Here is a 6,694-nt window from a genome sequence, read left to right on the forward strand (position 1 = left end):
TGAGTGAGCTGAGGGTGAGTGGTGAGTGGGGGTCAGTGGTTAGCTTCGATTCGCGATGATGAGTCAGTGGTGAGTGGTGAGTGAGGGTTTTCTGAGGGTGATGATGAGCGATCTGAGCGAGGGTGATGATGAGTGAGCTGAGGGTGATGACGATGAGGGTTTTCTTCTCTTTGTGAGCTGAGTGTGAAATGGTTTTCTTTGTGAGCTGAGTGTGAGCTGAGTTTTATTTTATTTTTTTTTTTTTTTGTGAAAGGTGAAATGGTTTTCTTCTCTTAGAGGGAAATTTTTCATTAAGTGTGAACTGGATAAAAAGTTAAGAGGGAAAAAATTTACAAGTGTTAAGAGGAAAAAATTTGACAAGTATTAAGTTTTTAGTTCTAGATACATTAGGCATCACTTTTAAAATGCACCCAAAACTTAATAAATAGGCTACTTTCTAAAAGCGTTCCCTTTTATACGAAAAGTGAATCCATAGGTATCAATCTACGGCTACGCTTTATAAGTGATTTCTATAATACCTAAGGCTACACTTTTTAAATGATGCCACAATTGTGTATCCTTTTCTCTTATAAAAAGGCAACACGGAGAAAAGCGTAGCCTATTCTATGAATAGGCTACGCTTTTCAAATGTAGTTTAAAAAAAGTGTGGCTGAATGGGTATTTTTCTTGTAGTGATAATATTATCCAACAGTGTAAAATAAGTTACTAAGCACCAAAATAATACAAGAAAAGATACAATAGTTGGATAAGAACATTTAACACCAATGGTAAAATAATAAACTTAGAAAAGAAAATAAAACATGCACAAGATGAAAATGCAATGAACAAAAGTATCTAAATTAATAAAGAAAATAGAATGAAAGAGAATAAGGATGAGAAGTTAAAGAGATGAAGAAGAAATAAGTAAGAAATGAGGAAGAAAAAAGGAGAAAAGAGAGAAGAAAGAAGAAAGGAATGAAAAACGGGACGTGACGCGCGCACATGCATCACGCGTACGCGAGAAAATAGAGACAGCTACCCGACGCGTAAGCGTCGCCCACGCGTACACGTGGGTGGTAAAAATGTATTCTGACACGTGCGCGTCGGTCACGCGTACGCGTGCTTACTCGCGCAAGTCCAGCACCATGGCCACACAACTCTCTTTTCAATTCGCTCTTTACGCCGATTTTCATCCCCACGCGTACGCGTCACAGACGCTTACGCGTGGATTGAACTTTCTGCAGGAGACGCGTACACATGAGGTATGCGTACGCGTGGGGTGGCTTGTGCGCCACGCACCCCTCCACGCGTCTCTCGCGCAACTCTCTGTTCAGTTGCACATACACAAACGATGCGTGCGCATCGTAGACGCTTGCGCGTCGATCCCCTCTTTTTTTTATATGCAGAATGCAGGTGATGATGCAGAAATTATGAATGAACACTGATAAGAACAAAATAAAATAAAACTAAGAATAAAAATGAAAGATCATACCATGGTGGGTTGTCTCCCACCTAGCACTTTTGGTTTAAGTTCTTAAGTTGGACATTTGGTGAGCTCCTTGTCATGGTGGCTTGTGCTTGAACTCATCCAGGAATCCCCACCAATGTTTGTACTTCCAATAGCCTCCGGGGTCCTAAACTAGGCGCATAAAGCCTTCAAGAAAGTTAAAGCAAGTGACAAGGCCCCAACAATGTTGATTGCTAAACTGAATTCTGGGGTCCCAAACCTTGCTTTTGCACCCGTCTTTGTGTTGATCATCATTGTTCTAACCGGGTGGCAAGCAATCTGAAATCTCAATGAAGTACCTAAACGACTTCTTAGACCCACTCAATCGAGCTCTACACCAATCCTTGCACTTCAACTTGGAGTGTGCAACCGTATTGAACCTTGCAGGGCAACTCCTACCACTAACCATTTTCCTCTTACTCTTAACACCACAAAGAGCTCTAAGTTGACCATCTGTCTCAAGTAAACCATATTCAAGTGGAATGAGAAAGCTAAGGGATATGAATTTTACCCACTTGAATGTTGTGAAGGATGATGGTGACTTAGGTGGGGAGGTCTCCAACAACTTTGGCAAGGTAATTTCAAGCTCCACTCTCTTGTGCTCTTCTTTGACAACTTCCACCTCTTTGCAAGTGATGAGCGGATAATTTATACGCTTTTTGGCATTGTTTTTAGTATGTTTTTAGTATATTTTAGTTAGTTTTTATTATATTTTTATTAGTTTTATTTAAAATTCACTTTTTTGGACTTTACTGTGAGTTTGTATGTTTTTTTGTGATTTCAGGTATTTTTCTGGCTGAAATTGAGGGACCTGAGAGAAAATCTGATTCAGAAGCTGAAAAAGGACTGCAGATGCTGTTGGATTCTGACCTCCCTGCACTCAAAGTGGATTTTCTGGAGCTACAGAAGCCTAATTGGCGCGCTCTTAATTGCATTGGAAAGTAGACATCCTGGGCTTTCCAGCAATATATAATAGTCCATACTTTGTCCAAGATTTGATGGCCCAAACCGGCGTTTCAAGTCAGCATAGAAATTCTGGCGTCAAAACGCCAGAACTGGCATAAAAGCTGGAGTTAAACGCCCAAACTGGCACAAAAGCTGGCGTTTAACTCCAAGAAAAGTCTCTACACATGGAAGCTTCAATGCTCAGCCCAAGCACACACCAAGTGGGCCCGGAAAAAGATTTCTGCATCAATTACTTATTTCTGTAACCCTAGGCTACTAGTTCTCTATAAATAGGACCTTTGGCTATTGTATTTGGGAGGCTTTACACTTGATCATACTTTCATAGACCTTTTCACGTTTGGGGGCTGGCCTTATGGCCATGCCTGGACATTTTGTTCTTATGTATTCTCAACGGTGGAGTTTCTACACACCATAGATTAAGGTGTGGAGCTCTGCTGTTCTTCATGAATTAATACAATTACTATTGTTCTTCTATTCAATTCACGCCTGCTTCTTCTCTAAGATATTCATTCGTTCTTCAACTTGATGAATGTGATGATCCATGACACTCATCATCATTCTCACCTATGAACATGTTCCTAACAACCATCTCTGTTCTACTAGCAATGGCTTGAATGCGTATCTCTTGGGTTTCTAATCTAAGATTGGAACCTTCGTGGTATAGGCTGGAATTATTGGCAGTCATTCTTGAGATCCGGAAAGTCTAAACCTTGTCTGTGGTATTCCGAGTAGGATCCGGGAAGGGATGACTGTGACGAGCTTCAAACTCGCGATTGTTGGGCGCGTGACAGACGCAAAAGGATCAATGGATCCTATTCCAACATGATCGAGAACCGACAGATGATTAGCCGTGCGGTGACAGTGCATTTGGAACATTTTCACTGAGAGGACGGGAAGTAGCCATTGACAACAGTGATGCCCAACATAAAGCTTGCCATGGAAGGGAGTATGAATGGTTGGAAGAAGGCAATAGGAAAGCAGAGGTTCAAAAGGAACAAAGCATCTTCATACGCTTATCTGAAATTCCTATCAATGAATTACATAAGTATCTTTACCTTTATTCTATTTTATAATTATCAAGTCTCCATAACCATTTGAATCTGCCTGACTAAGATTTACAAGATGACCATAGCTTGCTTCAAGCCGACAATCTCCGTGGGATCGACCCTTACTCACGTAAGGTATTACTTGGATGACCCAGTGCAATTGCTAGTTAGTTGTGCGGAATTGTGACAAAGTGTGATTCACGTTTGAGAGCTCCAAGTCTTTGGCTCCATTGTTGATGATCACAATTTTGTGCACCAAGTTTTTGGTGCCGTTGCCGAGGATTGTTCGAGTTTGGACAACTGACGGTTCATCTTGTTGCTTAGATTAGGTAATTTTACTTTTTATTTTCGAAAAATTTTTTTTTAAAAAAAATACAAAAAAAATTTCTATTCTATTCTTCAGAGTTTTTAAGAATGAATTCTAGAGTTTCATGATAATCTGTTGAAGTCTGGCTGGCTGTGAAGCCATGTCTAATCTTATTGGACCGAGGTTTCAACTTATCATCACATGAGCTTGTTGATTTCTATCAATTTTGCTGTTGTGAGCAATGATCTGCTAAAGCTTGGCTGGCCATTGGCCATCTCTAGTGTTTTGGACCGGAGCTTCCACTGAAAGCTTGGCTGGCTAGTAAGCCATGTCTAATTCCTTGACCGGAGTCTTAGACTAGCATTGCAATGATTCCTGGAACTCTTATTAAAAATTTTGAATCCCTTTATTTTCTTTTCCACTCAATTTTTGAAAAAAAAATTTATAAAACCATAAAAATCAAAAATATTTTATGTTTCTTGTTTGAGTCTAGTATCAATTTTTAAGTTTGGTGTCAATTGCATGTCTTTATTCTCCTTGCATTTTTCGAATATAAGCATTATGTTCTTCATTGATCTTCAAGTTGTTCTTGATGATTTCAGCTTTCTGATCTTTAATTTCTCTTATTTTGTGTCTTTTGTTGTTTCTTATATGCATTTTCAAATTGTTATAGTCCTTAGTATACAAACTTCTAAGTTTGGTGTCTTGCATGCATTGTTTATTTGATCTTAGTTGCATTTTTATTATTTCTCATCATTAAAAATTCAAAAAAAATTTTCAAAATTGTGTCTTTTCAAGTCAATAACACAGAGAATTGAAGATTCAGAAACATTCAACAGAGGAATTACACAGAAAAAGCTGGGTGTTCAAAACGCCCAATGAAGAAGGAAAACTGGCGTTTAAACGCCAGCCAAGGTACCTGGCTGGGCGTTAAACGCCCAAAAAGGTAGGATTTTGGGCGTTAAACGCCATAATGGATACTATTCTGGGCGTTTAACGCCAGGATGACACTAGAAGGAAGATTTTGTTTTTAATTCAAATCTTTTTCAAATATTCATAATTTTTCAAAATCAAAACTTTTTCAAATCATATCTTTTCAATGATATCCTTTCAAAATCAATTTCTTTCCTTTTTTTTATTTATTATTATTTTTGAAAATCCTTGCTACAATTAGTAATTTAATTCAAAATTTTCAAGTTATTACTTGCCTATTAAGAAAGGATCAAAAGTTTTAATTCTAGAATCATATCTTCTAATTTCTTGTTAGTCAAGTAATCAACTTTAATTTTAAAACTTTCCTTTTTTTATTTGATTTTCAATCATATCTTCTCAATCATAACTTTTCAATCACATCTTTTTCAAAATTAAGTCTCAATCATATCTTTTTTATTTCTAATTTCAAAATCTTTTTCAAAAATCACTTAATTTCTTGCCCAATCTTAGTTTTCGAAAATCATCAATCAAATTTTTAAATTTCTTTTAATTTTTTTCAAAATATTTTTAATTTATTTTCGAAAATTCTTCCCCTTTTTTCACACTCTTCTATTTAAGGACTAACACCCCTCCTCAATGAGCAATTTGAACTCTATCTCCCTTGATAAGTTCAAATTCTCTCTTCTCTACCTTCTCCTTCTATTCTTCTTTTCCTCTGACACCTCAAGGAATCTCTATACTGTGACAGGAGCAAGAACAAGGACATTCTTGTTAAAGCTGATCCTGAACCTGAAAGGACCTTGAAGAGAAAGCTAAGAGAAGCTAAAGTACAACTCTCTATAGAGGACCTAACAGAACTTTTCAAACAAGAAGAAGACATGGCAGCCAAAAACAACAACAATGCCAACAATGCAAGGAAGGTGCTTGGTAACTTTACTGCACCTACTCCTGACTTCTATGGGAGAAGCATCTCAATCCCTGCCATTGGAGCAAACAACTTTGAGCTTAAGCCTCAATTAGTTTCTCTGATGCAATAGAATTGCAAGTTTCATGGACATCCATTGGAAGATCCTCATAAGTTCTTAGCTGAATTCTTGCAAATCTGTGACACTGTCAAGACCAATGGGGTTGATCCCGAGGTCTATAGACTTATGCTTTTTCCCTTTGCTGTAAGAGACAGAGCTAGAACATGGTTGGATTCACAACCTAAAGAAAGCCTGAACTCTTGGGAAAAGCTAGTTAATGCCTTCTTGGCAAAGTTCTTTCCACCTCAAAAATTGAGCAAGCTTAGAGTGGAAGTCCAAACCTTCAGACAGAAGGAAGGTGAATCCCTCTATGAAGCTTGGAAAAGATACAAGCAATTGATCAGAAGGTGTCCTTCTAACATGCTTTCAAAATGGAGCATCATAGGTATCTTCTATGATGGTCTGTTTGAACTGTTCAAAATGTCATTGGACAGCTCTGCTGGAGGATCTCTTCATCTGAAGAAGACGCCTGCAGAAGCTCAGGAACTCATTGAAATGGTTGTAAATAACCAATTCATGTACACCTCTGAAAGGAATCCTGTGAATAATGGGACAAATCAGAAGAAAGGAATCCTGTAAATAACCAATTCATGTACACCTCTGGAATGCAAGCAGCAACAGGCAGAACCAAAGAAGCTTCATCTGAAGAAGAAGCTTATGATCCTGAGAACCCAGCAATGGAAGAGGTGAATTACATGGGAGAACCTTATGGAAACACCTATAATCCTTCACGGAGGAATCATCTAAACCTCTCATGGAAGGATCAACAGAGGCCTCAACAAGGCTTCAACAACAATAATGGTGGAAGAAATAGGTTTAGCAATGGCAAACCTTTTCCATCATCTTCTCAGCAACAGACAGAGAATTCTAAGCAGAGCCACTCTGAATTAGCAACTGTAGTCTCTGATCTAATTAAAACATGAAACATGGT

The 6,694-nt window shown here is 38.2% G+C and overlaps 1 non-coding gene across 1 annotated transcript; it reads right to left on the bottom strand.

The window, feature by feature from the left end:
* Positions 1-6,021: 6,021 nt before the first annotated feature.
* LOC148548346 (small nucleolar RNA R71) lies at positions 6,022-6,129 on the bottom strand. Its single transcript, XR_015898408.1, has one exon. It is a non-coding gene; the product is annotated as a small nucleolar RNA R71 (small nucleolar RNA).
* Positions 6,130-6,694: the final 565 nt, after the last annotated feature.

The sequence above is a fragment of the Arachis ipaensis genome, chromosome B8, assembly GCF_059453495.1.
Source record: "Arachis ipaensis isolate K30076 ecotype BB chromosome B8, ASM5945349v1, whole genome shotgun sequence".
Classification (NCBI taxonomy): Eukaryota; Viridiplantae; Streptophyta; class Magnoliopsida; order Fabales; family Fabaceae; genus Arachis; species Arachis ipaensis.